Below are 20,747 nucleotides of genomic sequence, written 5' to 3'. Positions count from 1 at the left end.
ATGTTATGGTAAATCAACCATGTTCATGGTACTTGTTGCCTTAGGAGAGGTGTCTGAGTTTTGAGATAGTGAAATTATAACTGCCTAAAACATAAGGAAGACTGTGAACGGACAGTCTTCAAGATCTAGGGAAACTGCATGTGTTTTAAAGTGACGTATGGCCCAGCAGCACTCAGATACCAGTATACAAGACTTTAACCTGAAATTATCACACACTGATTGTTTCTAAAACATAATGTCCGAATTATTTTCGTTTGCAGGAACTGAATTTAATGGAGTTAGAAAGAAGAAAGAAGAAACTAAAAATTATTTAGGTAGGTCTTTAAAGTTACAGGTAAAGCCTCAGTGTATTTGCATAGCACTTTAAAAACTCACTCACAAGTGGGAAGCTTCTCCTGGCTAGGACAGGACGCAAGTCAATCAGTTTTTTGATCACAGATTTGCCAAGAAAAGGTTAAACAGGAGAAGCAGCACAATAAAATAAACCTAAAGGCTGTGTCTACACTTGCATTCCTCTTTCAAAAGAGGCATGCAAATGAGGGAAATAAAAATGAGGTACAGTTTTACATCTCTGGTGCCACATTTGCATATTTTTTTCAAAAGAAAAGCAGTGTAGATGCGTAAAAACAAGGGGGGGAAGAAGGGTTCTTTCGATGAAGGGGTTTACTTTCAAAAGGGCTGGATCTACGCTGTTTTTTTTCCCCCTCAAAAGAACATGCAAATGAGGTGCCAGATATGTAAAATTGCACCTCATCTGCATTTTCAATTTCCCTCCTTCACAAGCTTCTTTCAAAAGAGGAATGCAAGTACAGACACAGCCACACTGAAAATAAGTGTATATTTTAAAGAGTTTAATTTAGCGCAGGCCCACCAACCGGGGACAGGAGACAAAGGAGGCAACTGCACTGGGCCCTTTAAATTGCCACCAAAGTGCTACCTAGCATGCTCCAAGCAGCTCTGAGGGCTAGCTGGCCCAGCCATGCCCCTTCCAGGAGCACAGAGCCACCAGTATTCACCCCCTGCCCAGAGGCCTGGCAAGTCTGACAGCTCCCCTGACTTAGCATTCATGAAACCATAGTAGACAGAGGTTCTTTATGTATACAAAAGACAAGGAGTATTGGTGTTTAACACGTCAGGTTTGAAATAAACTTTAGACTACCATCTCCTGAAGCATGAGGCTATGCCAAGAAATATTTAAATACCCAGGCTCTAGTTAAGATAGCAAATTAAAGCATCAGTTAGTTCCAGTTATGATAATGGTTTTTCATGTGAACCCCCACCAGTCCACGTACTGACTCATTCATCCCATTACACATAATTTGGCCCATCAAATGGTAATAGTGGATTCATTGCCAGGCTGGCCTGGTTTTTAACCAGTGACCTTGAAATTAAAGCTTGCATTATGTATTCTATTACCAAACCCTATGAACTATTCACTCACACTTCACCAAACCAAAAAAAAAAAAAAGTTTGTCTGTAATTAACACTCTTTCCCATAAGAATATCAGATCACTTAAAACACAAATTTAACAGGGGTCCAATACCAGAATTTCCACTCTTCAGGAATAAGATATTTTATCACATACCCAAAATGGAGATGGCAAATGACTGTGTATTTGAAAAGCCATTACAAAATCGGAGGCTTTAGAAGACACTACATTACCAAGTATTTCCTTGTGTTTTGCACACTGTAAGATGAGGAATTTATTTTGTAAAGACATTTATTAGTTAGTGATGTTTGTAATGCATGGACCATACCATAGGTGTTTCTCAAGAAACTGATTTTTTTTTTTTTTTTTTTTTTCAGTTTCAATCAATCATTCTTCCACCATTCATTAATGTCTCTATTTACTACACATTCATAGTCACCATGCTAACCTAATTCAACACAAAGAGTCTCCACGGGCACTTCAGAGTACCTGTGCAACTTTGAAGTTCCCTTACTCCCAGAACTTTTTGGGAGTAAGGGAACTCTGAAGTGCCCACAGCTAGACTGCTTGCTGGCACTTCCAAGTCAGCAACTTCGAAGTTCATGCAGTGAGAATTATGCTAATGAGGTACTGCATATGCAGCGCAGCACCTCACTGCTATTCATCAAGCAGGCTCGTTTACATGCCCCCTTCGAAGGAGGGGGTTAGTGTAGATGAGCCCCAAATGTTTGAAGCAGGACCAACCCCAATAAAATCATTCAGCCAGAGCTTTGTAAAGCCAGGCCTTAAAACCTCCAAGGTTGGAGACTCCACTTCCTCCGTAGGTAACACATACCGGTGCTTCACCGCCCTCCTAGCGAAATAGTTTTTTTTCCTAATATCTAACCTAGACCTCCACCACTGCAACATGATACCATTGCTTCTTGTTCTGTGATCTGCCACCACTGAGAAGAGCCTCACTCTATCCTCTTTGGAACATCCTTCATATAGTTGAAGGCTGCTATCAAATCCTCCCTTACCTTGGACAATTAAAATAATTAATATGACAGATACTACATACACACCATATCCTACTTAGCTCAAAAGCTTGTGGTTTGCCACCATTTTTAGTAGTAAATTCTTAGATTGTCTTCATTTTCATTCCTTTTGATGAGATGTTAACCAAGCCCCACTTGACAGTTTCTGGGATAAGTTCAAGGTTTCACAACAATTTATGAAAACCTACCCATTCTCCTTTGCAAGCGTATTCTCACAGCACAGCGAAGGATTTAAAATGTCACATCAACCCAGGAACAGCAACCTCTGCTACAGTTGAACAATAGACATTACAGGTACTTTCTTGAGGTATGATAAAAATATGTACTAAGTATGAGAGGTAATGGAACAACAAATTCTATTGTGCAATTAATCCATACAACCTAATTTAAGTTCCTTAGTTCTCTGAAGGGTGTTGGGAACTCAGACACACCACAAAATATATACTTCTATATGAATTAAACCATGTTAAAGTTTTTTGGTTTTTTTTTTAGCTTTTGTAATGTTCCATTCCAGATGTTGGAGTTCTTTATTGAACTGAATTAAAAGCAAACACTGAAACATCTTCAGGGATTTTGTCTTCCCCACTTTTAATATGTATGAATGAAAAAATAAAATTCCATTTCAAGTTGCACATAAGTACCACAATCAGAAAAACCTACAAATATAAACATTTCAGCCAACACTTGAAATTTTAGTCTGTTTCCTTCACATACAGCATCCATGTAACACATACAAAAACACAGGGGAAAAGCCCACCATGAAATATAGCCATCGGAATCAATCAGTTGCTTCTATTAAGTGCAAATGTTCAACTAGTAAAATGTAAGCATATGGTGGATGAAGTAATATCTTTTATTGGACCAACTCTTAGTGAAAGAGAGAAGCTTCTTGAGCTTAAACAGAATTTTGTGTAATCTCAAAAGCTTGTCCCTTTCAGCAATAGAAGTTGGTCCAATAAAAGATATTACTTTATTCCTGTCTCTAAGACCCTAGGATCAACATGGCTACACCACTTCAACAGTCATCGTTAAGTACAGTAATCCCTAAAGGTGCGCAAAGGTTGCATTCCCCACAACCCTCGTGTACCTTGAATTTCACATAAGTCAGGGAGGGGATGGGGGGGATGAGTTGGGGCCCTGGGAGGAGTGCTGGTGGGTTAAGCCTGGGGGCTGGGGGCGGTTAGGGCTGCAGGGAGGGTGGGCGGTGCAGTTGAGCCGGGGTGTGCAGGGGGTTGGGGTGGGGGTTGAGCCTGGACAGAGGGTTAGAGCCAGGGCCCTGGGGGTGACGTGCAGGGGAGATGGAGTCCCACACATGTGCACCAGGACTGGGAGCCCTGGGTGCCGGGGTGTGAGCTCGGGCCGCAAGGGGTTGAGGAGGGGATGAACAGGGTGAACTGGGCAGTGGGGTTAGCTGTGGGGTTGGGGGAAGAGGGTAAAGCCTCATGTGCCTGCACAGCTGACAGCTGGAGCCCTGCGTGCACTGGCAGCTGAGAGCCCAGCGCATGCCAGGGGAGTGAGCTGGGGCCGGAGGGCACGGAAGGATTGAATGGGAGTGATCTAGGACGGAGTTGGATTGAGCTGGCAGGGGGGTTAGAGCCCCTGCACACGCTGGCTACAGCCAGAGCCCCATGCATGGAGTGGGGTGAGCTGGGACCACAGGGGCCGGGGGAGTTGAGCGGGGAGGGTTCGGAGCTCCATGCAGCACACCAGGGACTGGAAGCCAGAGCCCCATGTGCAGGTTGAAGTCAGAGCCCTGCACATGGGGGTGTGAGCTGGGCAGGGAGGGGCTGAATGGGGGGTGCACCATAGCAAGATGCTTGAGCCCTCCACGTGCTGAGCCAGATGCACCGGGGGCCGCACGTGGGATGGGGAGATTGGAGCACGGGGGTTGGAGCCACATCTGCAGGGGTTGGAGGTGAGCCCCAGGCGTGTGGCTAGAGCCCCCTGCTGGGGGAGGTGAGCCAGGGCATTTGCGGGGATGAGCTGGGACCACGGGGGGTTTAACATGGGCTGCGCCACCCTGGGAAAGGGGTTTTAGCCTGCCTAGCTGCCCCCAGCTGCGGGAAGCTGGGCAGGCTGAGAGTCCAGAAGCTTTACTTTGTGCAAAACATGTTAAGCCGTGTAAAAGGAAGGAACTACTGTATTAATGGGGGGTCAGCCACGTAACAGCAGGGTCATGTACTCTGGATTTGTGTACTCTGAGACCTTACTGTATACTTCAACCTTGAGTACAAAAAGTGTAAAAAGTGTTTTCCTCTTGGGTCACTTGAAATTTTAGTTAGTAGTGTGCTCAGTCCTGGGCCAAAAAGGAACATCACGTATTGATCGTCTGGTCTGAAAAGAAGGGACATAAATGATCCTGAGTTTACCATAAAGCCCTCCTTTATCAAAGCCACAGGGCATTTAAGAGAGGAGCTTTCTAAGAAGGAACCCCAAAGCAGTTTTAAGAGCAGGCACCAACAAACATGAAGATTATGGCAGCAGGTTTTTAAAATTATCCCTATTAACAGGCACTAAACTCATGTTAGATAAACATGTTAGGACACTGTCCTGTTACATCAAGAAGTATCCAAAAAGCAAGATGGCAGAGAAAGCAATAGATTCACTAACAGGGGAAAGATTAGTGATAAGAAGCATGATATTTGTTACTGTCTTCCAGATAGCATTTAGGAAAAAATATGGCAAAAATATCTAGAATAGCACTGTGTTGGCTCAGAATCAGGAGGAACAAAATAACCACCGAACTGTTAACTAGAACTATGATTGATAGTAGTGGGGTCACATGGAAGTTATTTAGGAATGCTAAATGAACTAAAAGAAGTGCTGCTGATTGTTTTTGGAAACTCCATCACTACCTGAGAAGTCTGAAAATGACACATACTGAAGCTATTTAGGACACAGAACAGAGAACACCACAGCTCTGAAGGTTATAAACCAGTAACTTCCACAGCTGATTAATTTTTTAGATATTTCTTCAATTTAAGTAGTAAACACCAGCAGGAGAAGCAAATAGGTTATTAGCAAGCAAACACAATTTTGTTGAAAATAGAAGGGTATCCAACCATAAGATATGATATTTTTGAGAGAAGAAAACAAGGAACAAGCAAAGACTTGATGTCAAGTTTCCTCCCAGAGACAAAACAGAAGTATACTTTGGTTTGTAGAATAAGCTGTGATAGGTCACAGCTACCGCATAATTCTTAAAAATCAAAAATCAGACAATTGAAACATAACGAAGACTATTATATTGTACACTTGTGTAAGAGATCTAAAGTATTATATAAGGATACAAACTTATTTTTGCTATAGATTCCATCAGATAAGAGACTGGAAGCAGTTAATGTACTTAAACTGAAAACTTCCTCAAGTTTTGTATTTAACTTGTTTCCAAATTGATTTAAATGCACAAACATAGGGAACAGTAATGGCAGCAGTAACTGTATAAAATATGAGTTGAGCTACTTTTAAAAAGTATTGCCTGTTATTAGTGTTTATTTCTCTAGGAAAAAAGGCACCAGAACTCAAATTTGAGGATCCCTCGTAAGCATTCAATTAGGGTGCTCAATTTTAAATTCCCCAGCCCCCCGCACTGCTACAGAACCAGCAGGGCCTCCCATCCCGGTCCCTGCGCTGCTGCAGGACTGGTGGTGAAAATTTTTCTGGTATTCTCACAAAAAAAGGTGCTGGAACTCTCTTTCGATGCATTCTGCCAAAAAACCCAGTCTGTTATCAATATAGGAAATACAAATTTTTTGCTGCAAGTTTTGAAAGACCATAGAATAAAAGAATACTTGCAGGCAACTTCAATTAAAAAGAAAGCTGCTCTAGTTTTCCACTGTGGTAAGAGACCACATCATGTATTTTAAAATTATACTGAAGAATACTATTAAAAAATACAAAAAACCTACATTCTTAAAACACTGTAGTCAAGTTCTTATCCAGGCCACTAACTAAAGTAAACTAAGGTTGTACTCTGTAGTTTTAAGCCACAGTAATAAGATGACAGTGATTTTCAGTAAAACCTAGTGTTACATTTAGCTGTACAATGATACTAATTACAGAGTAATTTCAAACAATAAATATTTTGGTTAAACTCTGCTTTGTCATCAATGCAAGTAATTTTAGTTAAGACTGATCTTTCAGGCAGTACAGATATGTCCTTGGTTTTTAAGATTCTATTTTTATTTCCTGGTAACGGTAGCTTTTGAAACAGGAACATTTCTCTAGAACTGGAGCTCTGCAAACACTAAGGCACAGTGACAACCTTAGAAAAGCAAACAAACTGATTTATACCCATAGAAGCAAGGCAATTCAGAGTTAGGACATGTCTTCACTATGGGTCAGATTGACAGCAGGGGTCAATTTACAGCATCTAGTACAGAAAAGATCAATCAATGGCTGATCACTCTCCCATTGACTCTGGTACTTCACCGGAACAAGAAGAGTGAAAGGAGCCAACGGAAGAGGTTTTTGGTTTTTTTTTTGTGTTGACCCAACATGGCATGGATACTGTGGTAAGCAGATCTAAGCTACAACAATTTCAGTTATACTACTAAGATACAGTGCAAATTGCATAGCTTAGAGCAATCATTTCCCATAGTGTACACCTGCCCTTACTCTTCAAACTGTGTCCTTAGTTCATACTCTTGTGTTTCTGCATAATGTATGAGTCTCCAGATGATAACCTCACAAACCACACTTGCTGCATTACCTAAGATTAGCAGGGTAAGTTAAAGTCAGAGGATCAAATCACTTCTTCCCACAGAAATGAATTCGAGAAGCAAGACACAAAGAACTGGTAACTTCATGATGCTCACCCTAGACTTTCTGTCATCTTCTTTCCAAAGTGGAGCAGCGAGACATCATAAATAAATCCTTGACCAGAACCATCCCATCCCCCAGAGACATAATGCAAGGAACCTGCAATCCCAGAGTGACTGCCTGGCATGCTGCTATTATGCCTCAGCCCCTTCAGAGCATGGCTTCTGTATAGCCCCTTCAACTATTGACAAAATCCTCCATGGAGGAGCTACAACAGAAGGTACAGAAGGACTGAACAGGAATTAAGATTGTTTCAAGGCAACATTTCCCAATCATATTTCTGCATTGACATTTACAGGCTCAGCAGTGGATAATGGGATCCAATGTGAGAAGACAAATTCCTTCCCTATCACCTCTTCTCCCCTGCCCCCTCCCCCCCCCAAAAAAAGAAAAGAAAACATGCTTTCAGGCTTCTGCTGGCAGAGTTTCTAAGATGTTCAAGGGAAAGGGAATTCAGCCCAGAGGAGGGGAAATTAACAACTATTTTCTTAGCATTTGTTAGTCAGTATTCTAACAAAACAGAACAGCTGTCACGTAGCACTTTATATACATTTTGTGCATTAGTTACATATTTGTCTTGGTTTTGCACATGCTCTCACCATCATCCATCGCTCACTGGGATTCCATGAACCACCACATTACAATTAGGTACTATATATTTTCAGTAACAAAAAAGAGCAAATTAAGCACAGTTGATATTAGGGACTGCTGAGACCTGCTGTCAGCCACAGAACAGCGTTTGAGTGGCTTCCCTAGTGCAAAATTCCAAGCAGTCATACTTGTTATTAGCCACCACTGCAAACCACAATCACTCTTTTGAATCTCTTTTACTAGGAACGTGTCATAGGCTACATCTACACTTGAACGCTACATCGAAATAAGCTATTTCAATGAATAACGGCTACGTGTTCTCCAAGGCTGGTGCCGTCGACGTTAAACATCGACGTTGGTCAGCACCACATAGAAATAGGAGCTGCGAGGGAACGTCTACACGCCAAAGTAGCACACATCAAAATAAGGGTGCCAGGAACAGCTGCAGACAGGGTCACAGGGCGGACTAGCGCTTCCGGGGCAACAGCTAGCTACTCCCTTAAAGGGCCCCTCCCAGACACACACAGCCTGCACAGCACGCGGTCTGAAGAGCCATAGGCACGCACACCTCGAGTGATGCAGTCATGGACCCCCAGCAGCAGCCGCCAGAGGTCCACCCAGCCGCCCCTGTAGGAGCAGTGCTTGCCCTGCTCCATGCCATGCAGGAGGCAGCTGAGCACAACCTCGCCACAGAGGAGGAGCTGCCCGCAGGGGAGGAGGACACAATCCCCAACCCTGCAGCACCGCCCCCCCGCCTCATACGCCGCCAGCTGTGGAGCTACCCCACCAGCACCGACTGGTGGGAGCGGCTGGTGGTCGGAGAGTGGGACGACGACCACTGGCTCCAGAACTTTCGGATGAGCCGGCAGACATTTCTGGAGCTATGCCAGTGGCTCACCCCCACACTGAGGCACCAGGACACCGCCGTGCGGCATGCCCTCAGTGTGGAGAAACAGGTCGGCATCGCTGTCTGGAAGCTGGCCACTCCAGACAGCTACCGATCCGTGGGCCAGCAGTTTGGCGTCGGCAAGGCCACCGTCAGGGCTGTCCTCATGGAGGTAAGAGGACCCACGGGGGGAGGGGGAGGCAGCCCTGGCAGGGGAGGGCCACACACACCCTGCACACCCCTCATTGGTGCTCTCCCATGTGCTTCCCCTGCAGGTCGTCCACGCCATCAACGCCCTGCTCCTCCACAGGCTCGTGAGGCTGGGGGACCCGGATGCTGCCATCGCAGGGTTTGCCACCCTGGGCTTCCCCAATTGCTTCGGGGCTCTGGATGGGACCCACATCCCCATCCGTGCCCCGGAGCACAGTGGAGGACACTACCTAAACAGGAAGGGCTACCATTCTGTGGTCCTCCAGGCCTTGGTGGACAGCCGGGGCCGTTTCCTGGACATTTATGTGGGCTGGCCTGGCAGCACCCACGACGCCCAGGTATTCCGGAACTCGGGCCTGTGCCGCCAGCTGGAGGCGGGGACCTACATCCCCCAACGGGAGATCCCTGTGGGGGACACCACCATTCCCCTCTGTGTCATCACAGATGCGGCATACCCCCTCCGGCCCTGGCTCATGCACCCGTACACGGGCCACCTGTCAGCCAGCCAGGAGCGCTTCAACATGCGACTGAACCACGCGTGCCAGGTAGTGGAGTGCACATTTGGCCTCCTCAAAGGGCGCTGGAGGTGTCTCCTCACCTGCCTTGATGCGGGCCCCACCAACATCCCCCAGATTGTGGGCGTGTGCAGCGCACTCCACAACCTGGTGGAGAGCAAGGGGGAGGCCTTCTTTCAGGGCTGGGCTGTGGAGGCTGGCAAGGCCGATGTGCAGCCACCCGCTGCCCCCCAGTCGCCAGGTGGACCCCGAAGGGACCCGGGTCCGGGAGGCCCTGTGGGCCCATTTCGATGAGGCCGCGGAGTGAACGCTGGCAGTCCCCCTACTGCACCCCCCCCCATCCTCCACAACACTCCCTGCCCCTACGCCCACACCACAAAGCACCCACGAGCACATCCCCCCCGACTTTTCTTGTAAATAAAAGCAGACATTTGTTCATCAAACGAGACATATGTTGAACTCTCATTATTATTATCTTAACTAACTATTTACAGGCCAAATAAATATTACATATATTATAAGTCAGGTAAGATGAAAAATAAAAAGGGGAAGACAAGGAAGGGGAGAACTATGTACATGGGGGGGGCAGGTATCAGCATAACAACATAACAACAGGGGTCTAATAGAAACTATTTACAAAAGAAGATAAAACTGAAGGGGATATATACAAAGGGGGAGGGGAGGCCACATCCTGGGCCCCACACCCCCTAGTGTCCAGGGCTGGGGGTGGGCGGCCGCGACCCACGCCTCAGCCTCAGCCCTGGCCGGGGCTGGCTGGGGGCCCGGCAGACCAGGAGATAAGGCCAGCAGGAGTCAGCTGGCCCCAGGTCCCCCTCGGCGGAAGGGCCCTCGTTGGCGGTGCGACGGCAGATGGAGCAGCGGGTGGAGGGGGCAGGGCGGGCAGAGCGGCGGCCAGCGCGGCATGGGGGGGCCAGGTAGTCCGCGATATGCTCAAATGTCCACATAAAGGCCCCCCATGCCTCCTGGCGCCAGGCCAGCGCCCGCTCCTAAAGTTGAAGGCGCCGCTCCTCCACCCGCAGGCACTGCTAGGCGACCTCCAGCTGCCGACGGTGGATCTCCAGCAGCTGGGGGTCCATGGCCATCCAGGAGTGGGGCTGGCTCCGCCGTTGTCCCCGCCGTGGGACTGGTCGGTGCTCCGCCGAGGGGCTGGCCTAGAGTGATGGCCCCAGTGGGCTCTCCGGGACCACTGACACCTCGCCGGCACTCTCCAGTCCTTCCGATGGTGCAGCTGTGGAACACAGGGGGGGAAGAAGAGTGGAGACAGCCGTTAGTGTGGACCCTGAGCCGTGACCCTTGTCCCCCCACCCCTCTGCTGCAGGTTCCCCATCCCCATCCCCAGGAGATTCCGCTGATGATGATGATGGGTGTCCCACCTCCTCCCCCCAGGGGACCCTAGGTTCCGCTCCCCCCATCCCCAGGGATGGGGCATGGAACTGTCCTGCTGGGGGGGCAGGGGCTGATGCACTCCTGTGAGGGACATGCCACTGCTGTCCTTGGGGCCATGGTCATCTGGGCATGTGGAGGGCCCTGGTCATCTCTATTACCCCCACCCCTCAACCCTGGGGGTGTGCACCGGGGGGGGGTACATACCTGATGGTCCGCTCCCATGGTCGGGGGACACCCGGTGGGCGGACGCCCTGCTGGAGCTCTGCGTCGCTGGAGGAGGACTCCTCCTCCTCTGGTGCCCCAGGGGTGGGCTCCTGGGGGGGCCTCTGGGGTGCGGGGCTTGCCTCCGGGGCGGACTCCGCCTCCGGGGCCTGCTGGGGCTCGTCGGCCAACGTATCAAGAGTGGCTGGAGGGAAGGAGGTGTGCCGGGGGCCCAGGATGGCCCTGGGCTCCCTGTAAAAGGGGCAAGTGATGGGGGCGGCCCCAGATCAGCTGGCTGCATCCTGGGCCCAGGCATAACCCTGCCGCAGCTCCTTCACTTTACTGCGGACATGATCCGGCGTGCGGGCAGGGTGACCCTGGGCGGCCAGGCCCTCGGCCAGCCGAGCGAACGCATCCACGTTCCGCCTCTTGCTCCCCATTACCTGGAGCACCTCCTCCTCACTCCAGAGCCCCAGCAGGTCCCGAAGCTCGGCCTCCATCCAGGAGGGGCCCCGCTGCCGCTTCCCAGCCTGGCTGCTGGTCTGGGAGCCCTGGCTCCCCTTGGGTGGGGGGGTGCCCTGGGGGTGCTTAGGGGGCTGGGGGGCGGCCATCGCAGTGCTGGGGGGTTCTGGTGGCTGCAGAGGAGCGTACAGGCTGTCCGCGTGGCTGGGCTGCCACCTGCATGCTCTCTCAGCTTCCTGCACAGGAAGGCAGGGGGCGGGGATCTTTAAGGGGCTGCTGCACACGGCGACCATCGAGCTCAGGGGCTGGAGAGAGCATCTCTCAACCCCTCAGCTGATGGCCGCCATGGCAGACCCCGCTATTTCGATGTTGCGGGATGCACAACAACTACACGTTCCCTACTTCGACGTTGAATATTGAAGTAGGGCGCTATTCCCATCTCCTGATGGGGATAGCGACTTCGACGTCTCGCCGCCTTACGTCGATGTCGACTTCAAAATAGTGCCCGCCACGTGTAGCCGTGACAGGCGCTATTTTGAAGTTGGTGCCGCTACTTCGAAGTAGCCGGCATGTGTAGACGCGGCCATAATGTCCTCTCAGACTTGCATTTACATGCATATCTATCATCTCACACTAAGGCAACAAAAATACTGATTCCTTGAAACAGAGTAGAGTTACGGTTTCATCTTCTACCATAATCATGTAGCTTTCACACATGCCAGAAATCTCCACGAAGTACTGAAGACCTAATGAATTTTGAAGAAAAAAGTCACTGTTTAAGTTAAGCTACCCCATAACTCAAACTACAGCATGAGCAACATTTCACTTTGACAATTAAAGTTTCAAGAATAGAAAGCAAAACTTTCTATATTACTAATGCATTCTTCCATTCAAAATTACAAAAAAGATTGGTCTAGTTAAACACACAGATAACAAATGAAGTTATCAGGGTGTTGTTATTAATCTTAAAAAAATATAAAATGGTGTAAACAGGACAAATTACTTTAAAAATTGCAGAGTTCCTATATGCTTAGAAATTAAATACCCAATAGTGATTTCTACTGAAACCTCATGACATGTCCTTTGACAAAACAACCACCACACATTACCTTGTTCCTCCATTTAAAAAAAAAAAAAAAAGCTAAGGGAATGAATGACATAGGACTAAGAATCATGGAGGGAAAGACATGCACTTCCTTCACCTGTTGGTGAAGTTGGAACTCAAGCTGCAGCCAATTACACTGGCTTCCTAATAACGTCAGACGATGTAAATCCAAAGGTTGTACTTCTTAAACAAGACACCAAAGTTATTTTAACCCTGCCTTGTTAAACGCTCACAAAAATACAGGAAGTCAAACTTCCTTAGCTTTCCAAAAATCTTTCATTCCATCTGTCTCCTTGAAGATGTAAAACCACAAATTTATTCACACAGTTTGGCCGATTTTTCCTTTTTACATCAATAGTCTTGGGGCAGGTCCATAGTGCACTTGCTCTCCATAACAAACAATGCCACTTTATCTGTCAGGACCACTACTTTAAGATTTTGTCTACACTAGAGAGTTTTGTCAACAAAACTGGTGTTTCATCAACAAAACCCACAGTGTCCACATTCCCAAGGCATTCTGTCAACAGTACATCAACAGAACACAGCACTTTTGTTGATAGCATTCTGCCGCGCCCTGCCCCGCCCCCCCCCCCACCCCCATGAGGTGGAATGCCTCTGTCGACAGAGACCTGTTGGCAGAAAGCTAGTTTGCACATTCTGGGGGCCTTCTGTCAAAAGATAGGGCTTCCAGGACACTGGGCAGCCCTGTTTACTGTCCTTCTGGTTGGCTGTTTTGCTAATAGAGGGGCAGGGCAGTGCAGCTGCTCTCCGTCAAACAGAGCAAATCCCACTTTCAATCCTCTCTTCGGTCTGTCCACGATCAGTTGACAGAAGTTTTGTCAGAAGACATCTTCCTATAGTGACTTCTGTTGACAGATCACTCTAGTGGGCAGCCGCATAACTGGAATGCTTGGAAGCTCATGATAACCACAACATTCTCCTGATGCCCAAAAACCACTATATCACAACACTCAATTATGTCCTTGTAATGGGATTATTTTCAATCTGAAAAATAAAGCCAGTGTTCTGCACTGCATATTTGTGGTACTCTCTATGCAAAGAGCATTAGCCAAGTAGTTACCAACCAAAGTACCCATGTCTGCTTTGTTCAACATGCACATCCTTTATTCTGCATGCTTAACTTTTCCCCTTTTGCTTTCAAGTCTTCTAGCATGTGTTGGGCAGCCAGGGAAGCAATCCTAATTCAGGCACAGAATTTGTCTGGTTACTATAAACTTACAACTATAGTTCAGACCACAATTAAAAATTTTTCATAAAATGAACAACAATCCCAATATAATAATAGAGAGGTAGCTGTATTAGTCTGTACTCCAACAAAACAAAGCAGCAGAAATATAGCACTTTAATCCTAATATAAATTTTTCTGTCACCCATCAACATGTAATTTGAGCACCCTGATCAACCAAATCTATCAGACTTGATTCTATTCACTCCTTATGCCACTCAAAGGTTCTCAAAATTTATGATTTAATAAAATATCTTCTTAAGCCCAGTCTCACTGCACAAATTAATATAGTGTGCATAAATAGAAACTAACTTCAACTCAACAGGTGTTCCATCAATGGAAAAACTGTAGAATCAGGCCTATATACTGACTTTTCCCCATGTGCTCTTTTGATACTACTGTACTTCTAGTTAAAAGCATTACAAAATTTAAGCTCTAAAAACAACTGTGAAGACAGCAGATGCTTTGCAATACTGTAGGCCAAAAGTCCTCAAACTAAGTACATAGGAGACAGATGGGGCAGCGTTCAAGTTCATAAAATTAGTCCTCACTGCACACTGAGATCTCATACAGAGGTGGCAAAAGCCCTCTCCAAAAGTTGTAACTGGCTAATGGTGGAGAGTACTACTCTTTGGATTCCTTCTGGTTCTGCCCCCTCTCAATAGAGGCAGGGTGGACACAGGAGACTAGCCAACAGACAGATGTCTATTGGAAAGAGTGTCATTCCCAGTCAAAGAACCCCTTAAAAGATTTGTTGCTAGTAATTTCAGTTCTTAAGAGTTTAAGGCCAGGAGGGATCACTGATCATCTAGTCTGACTTCCCATATAGCACAAGCCATAGAATTGCTCCAAAATAATTCCTTTTGAACCACAACAGATTTAAAAAGAGTGACTGAGAATGTACCATGACTCTTGGTAAATTGTTTCAACAGCTAATTACCCTTACCAGGGCTTTTTCATGCCAGTTCACTTAGAGTGCCCCAGCCAGGGATCCTGAGGCTTGGGCTGCCAGCAGGGCTCCACGCCCCAGTCGGTTCCTAGATGCAGGGCTGCGAGGTCCTCTCGATCACCAACCAGGGTGAGTACTGGCTCCTTTTTTTTTTTTTTTTTTTTTTTTTTTTTATTTAACAAAAAAAGCACTGGACACTTACTATGAAAAAAATGTATCTCCAATTTCCATCCATTAGATTTTGTTATAGCTTTGACTGCTAGACTGATGAGCTTATTATCAGATATTTTGTCACCTCTACAGGGACTTCAACAAATAAAAGTTAAGGTGTGATGTGATCAATGGAAATGAAATAGATTCCAAGAACCACATCTATCAAAATAGGGCATGTTCTCTAATACTTTAATCGTTCTCCTAGATCTTCTCCAATTTACCTACAGCATTCCTGAATTGTGGACACTGAACTGGACTCAATATGGTCCTGCATTGGTCCAGCTCAGTGCCAGACACTCAGAGAAAATTCTCTTTTCTCATTCAGGACTTCCCTACTTATGCATTTAAGGACCACATTAGCCCTTTTGGCCATAGCATCACACTGGAACTCACAGTCAACTAAATATCTACTGCAACTCACAAAAATCTTTTCCAAAGCACTGCTTCTCAAAATAGAAGTATGACCTACGTTCTTTGTTCCCATGTGTGTGCATATTCACTTAGTCATATTAAAAACACATAAGCTGCCTACACTTACATTCCTCTTTTGAAATGAAGGAAATAAAAATGCAAACGAGGTGCTGATTTACATCTGGTACCTTATTTGTATATTCTCTTTCAAAAGAGCTTCTTATGAAAATAACAAAAAAAAGAGTGTAGATGGTGCTCTTTCAAAAGTAAACCCCATCTTCAAAAGAACCTTTTCCTGAAACAAAATAGGAAGAAGGGTTCTTTCGAAGATGGGGTTTACTTTCCAAAGAAGCAGTCTACGCTACTTTTTTTTTCCTTTCTTTCATAAGAAGCTCCTTCAAAAGGGAATATGCAAATGAGGCACCAGATATGTAAATTGGTGTCATTTGCATTTTTGATTTCCTTCATTTGCATGCCTCTTTCGAAAGAGGAATGCAAGCGTAGACACAGCTATATTGTTTGCTGGCATCCACTTTACCAACCAATCCAGATTGCTCCATGTCTGTGACCTGTCTCCAACCTTATTTAACATCCTCTTCATCTTCAAGTCAACTGCACACTTTGTTACGATTTTAAGTTTTCTTCCAGACTGAACTGTTGACTAACACAGGACCAAGAGAAACGAGAAGTCCTGTGGCACCTTATAGACTAACAGATATTTTGGAGCATAAGCTTTCATGAGCAAAGACCCAATTCATCAGATGCAGCGTAGCAGAGATTTCATCTGATGTAACAGGTCCAAAACATCTGTTAGTCTATAAGGTGCCACAGGACTTGCTCTTTTTGCAGATACAACTAACACAGCTACTCCTCTGATACATAGGGCCAAGAGTTTCATCTCAGCAGGACCCCACGTAATCAACAATTCCCTTTTTACAATTACATTCTGAGATCAAAGTATTTAACATATGAAGTGTTGATTGCATATCATTCTATTATTTTAAAATCAAGTCCCATACCATACCAAGTCAAAAAAACATACAGAAGTCTAATCACATTACACTAACATCATTGCCCTTGTCAATCAAACCTGTAATCTCATAAAAAAAGATATCAAGCTAGTTTGACAGGTTGTATTATCCATCACCCATGGTGGCTTGCACAATTACATAACCTTCCTTTAATTCTTTGATTAACCAAGTATATCAGCTGTTTCATCCCAGAGTTGGTGATGAACTGACAGATCTATAATTAGGCAGGTCATCCTGTTTACCCCTTTCACATCTTATCAGAGTATTATCTTTCTTACAGTATTCAAGAACTTCCACAATGTGCCAAGACTTGTTGAAAAAGAAACCTTAAGAGTCTACTGAGCTTCTCAGCTAGCTCTTTTAAAACTCTTGGATGCAAGTTATCAGGACCCACTGATTTTAAAATGTATAACTTTAGTAACTGTGATTTAACATCTTCTTCAGGTACTATGGGAATGTAAAAAATGTTTTGTTATTATCATATTACTACAGCACCAGGGTTTTTTTGCCAAATACAGAAATAGTTATTGAACACTTCCACTCTCCCTTTATTGTTGACAATTCTATCAGTTCCATCTAGTAATGGACCAATGACAATAGTTAGGATTCTTTTTGTTTCTAACCTACTTTAAAAAAAACAACCTTATTAATCTTAACTCTGCTGGACATAGGTTTCACCTTTTGCCCTGATCAATTTTCTACAATTCCCAGCTTTTGAGCTGAGAAATTTCATGAAGGGGATCAATCTCAATAACAGATAGATTCAGACATGCAAAAACATCAATAGAGCCAGACTGGCTTGCCCTACTCACCTAAAAGCATTGTGGGTTTTTTTGGGGTTGGCTTTTTTTTTTTTTTTTTTTTTTTTTGGAGACAGAGAGGTGTGCATTCCTGTAGTTACCTCCTGCTTCACCAAAGAAGTTCATACTTCTTAGAAAAGGGTCAGTCTTCTCAGATAATGACCTAGGAGTCACTAAATGAACACCACTTGGCTCCCAACTGAGAGTCCATCCATATTGAGAAGTGGACTACTTTCTATATACCCAACTTTTGTGTGTTTCATATTCAGGACATGTAGATAAAGGGAGTGGCTCAGAGTTCTGCACTGAATTGCTCTACCTAGAGAATGTGAAACTGATTCTGACAGCATAGCCCTAATCAGTTGCATTCTCAGTTAGCACCAGAGGTACTCAGCCTCAGTGCAGGGCCAGGGCGCTTTAAGTGCCAATGGGAAAGAAAAAAAATCAGAGTGGATGGAAAAGAGGAGTTGAAATGGAAGGACAGTTGGTCCGAGATTATCTCCTGGTTTCCCACTTTGGTGTCCCACATTATTCATGCCACGGTTACGGTCTGCCAAAACTAGCAGTGATTCAGGTCAGTTTGCATCCCAAGCTTGAGATTTTATTTCTTTCTTTATTTTTGAGGAAGAACAAATAATCAGACCAGGAAGTTCAGCTGTATACAGACTGAAATCACAGCAGGAAGGCAAACTTCAGCCACAGATTCATAATAAGCAACTAGTGTCTGAATTAATTTTTGCGGTTACACCAATTAAAAAAAATCAAGGCTTGCAAACACAGGCTATATTCGACACGCTCACGGATCGAGAAAGGCCCCTAGGCTTTCATACGGAAGTCGTCACCAGCCCACGCAGATGAAGGACTCCTTGGGGGTCAGTTTCCAGCCTTGCAGCCCCGCTGCTTTCGATTAACAGGGACGGAGTGAGACTTCTCCCCTGCACGCAACTGCCGTGCGCGGGACTCGCAGCCCGCGGGGATCTCAGCGAGGGAGATTTAAATGATGGGCTGACGGGGAACGGTGCGTGTCTCTCTGCCGCAGCCCCCGGCGGACAGCGGGAGGAAGGGAAGGGAGCTAATACCGCCCGCCCCACGGAGCCAGCGCCCCGCGCCCCAGGGCCGGGGGGTTCCCGGACGCATCGCAGCCGCCGGCCGGGAGCGGATTTCCCCGAGCGCTGGCGGGGAGGACGCCCGCCCTCAGAAGAGCCACCCCCGGCTGCGGCAGGCGGGCAGAGGCCGCTGGGCACGGACAGCCCCGGCGGCCGCGCCGACCCCAGCTCAGGCCTAAGAGTGGTCGGAGGGAAGCAGCGTCCTCCCGGCCCCTCCAGCCCCGTGCCGGGCGCAGCGACCCGCGGGAGCCGGGCAGCCAAGCCAACGGCGCAGCCCCGGGGCACAGCCCGGCACGCTGCCGCCCCACGTCTGCCGTGTCACTCCTGCCCCGGCCGTTGGGGGGAGCGGGCCCGCTCGCAGTCCCCTCCCGCCTCCGCCCGCCCGCGCGAGGCGCTGTTACCTGCAGCGCCTTCGGCTCAGTCGCATCCGAAGTTGAAATTCCCTGACCGGAGCCGTCAGCATAACCCGAGCGAAACCCAGTCCCGGCCAATCCCGGCCGGCCCCGCCCACCTCTCTCCTATGTCACTCAGAGCCTCTCGCTCCACCCACCCCCTTCCACTCCCCGGCCACGCCCATTCCTCTCTAGCTACGCCTCCATAGGGACCCGCGTCCCCCGCTTGCCACGCCCAAGAGCTCCGCCCCCTCGCGCAAGCCGCGCCTCTCAGGGACTGTCACCTCTGCAGGACACCTGTTACCAATCTATTGGCTGAGGTCTAGGTTTACTTTGGAAATTGGCTCTGCCTTTTCTGCCGTTCTTCCTACTGTCCTGTCTGAAACTGGGTTGAGTGTAATGAGCAATTCTCAGCTGGCACCAGAGGTCTGGGGGGCTTTTTTGGTTCTGGGGCCACTGACCCACAATAAAATCAGCTGGGGGCCACAAGCAGTGGAAGGGGGAAAAAAATCTCACTGAGCTGGCACCCAATTGAGGTTCAGAAAAAGAGACAACTCACTCCCTCCTATTGGTCGCAATTCCTCACCAATGGGTGTGCTGGGGTAGAGCCTGCAAGTGAGCACAGGGACACAGCTTTGCTGTGCTATTAGGCGGTGCTGCTTTCTCCCCGGGTGCCATGCAGAGCCCATGGGCCAGATGAGGCCCGCAGCTTCCACTGATCTGGCCTGTGCAGCTTGGGGTTGACCCCCACCTCCCATAAGCTACGTCTACACGTGAATGCTACATTGAAATAGCTTATTTCGATGTAGCGACATTGAAATAAGCTATTTCAATGAATAACGTCTACACGTCCTCCAGGGCTGGTGCCGTCGACGTTCAACGTCGACGTTGGGCAGCACTACATCGAAGTAGGTGCTGCAGGGGAGCGTCTACACACCAAAGCAGCCCACATCGAATTAAGGGTGCCAGGAACAGCTGCAGACAGGGTCACAGGGCGGACTCAATAGCAAGCCGCTCCCTTAAAGGGCCCCTCCCAGACACACTTGCACTAAACAGCACAAGATCCACAGAGCCAACAACTGGTTGCAGACCCTGTGCATGCAGCATGGATCCCCAGCTGCAGCAGCAGCAGCCAGAAGCCCTGGGCTAAGGGCTGCTGCACACGGTGACCACAGAGCCCCGCAGGGGCTGGAGAGAGCGTCTCTCAACCCCTCAGCTGATGGCTGCCATGGCAGACCCCACTATTTCGATGTTGCGGGACGCAGATCGGCTACATGTGCCCTACTTCGACTTTCAACATCGAAGTAGGGTGCTATTCCCATCTCCTCATGAGGATAGTGTCTCATGATAGCATCTATTCCCATCTCCTCATGAGGATAGCCTTACGTCGATTTCAACTTCGAAATAGCGCTCACCACGTGTAGACGTGGCGGGCGCTATTTCGAAGTTGGCGCGGCTACTTCAAAGTAGCCGGCACGTGTAGACGCAGCTATAGTGGGACAAACTGGCACTGTGGCTCCAGCCAGGCAGGGAGCACTGAAGTCAGAGACTCAGTGTGTGGCTGGAGCACCAGGACTAGCTTGCCCCACTGCAGGTGATGAGTGTAAGCTCTAAGCCTTGGTGGTCAAATCAAGGCAAGCCATGGGCCGGATCAAAGCATGCCACAGGTTCGATCTGGCCTATGAGATATAGGTTTCCCATCCCTGGTTTAATTCATTGGGGAAGGTATCCACTAGAACCAGGGGCCCAGCCTACCTGCAAAGGAAGAAAGAGGCTGCAGGCAGGCCAGCTGACAGCTGGTGGAGGGGATCAGTTGCCCCCGGGGCCAGAATTTCAAAGGGACCCAGAGTTTCGGCCACCTTTGAAATGCTGCAGAATACTGTGCTGCCAAGCCACAAGCAGCTCTGAGCAAGCATGGGAGTGGGGTCAGGTCT

The 20,747-nt window shown here is 47.5% G+C and overlaps 1 protein-coding gene across 1 annotated transcript in view; it reads right to left on the bottom strand.

Moving 5' to 3' along the window:
• The window catches only part of EPB41L2 (erythrocyte membrane protein band 4.1 like 2), a 213,675-nt gene extending 194,768 nt beyond the window's left edge, over window positions 1–18,907 (bottom strand). The window contains exon 1 of the mRNA XM_074990571.1: window positions 18,823–18,907. The gene's annotated coding sequence lies outside the window, so the exon portion shown is untranslated. The remainder of the gene's footprint in view (window positions 1–18,822) is intronic.
• Between the last annotated feature and the right edge of the window lie 1,840 nt (window positions 18,908–20,747).

The sequence above is a fragment of the Carettochelys insculpta genome, chromosome 3 (assembly GCF_033958435.1).
Source record: "Carettochelys insculpta isolate YL-2023 chromosome 3, ASM3395843v1, whole genome shotgun sequence".
Classification (NCBI taxonomy): Eukaryota; Metazoa; Chordata; order Testudines; family Carettochelyidae; genus Carettochelys; species Carettochelys insculpta.
Note: the sequence above shows the minus strand (reverse complement) of the source record. Positions and strands in the feature narration are given on the sequence as shown.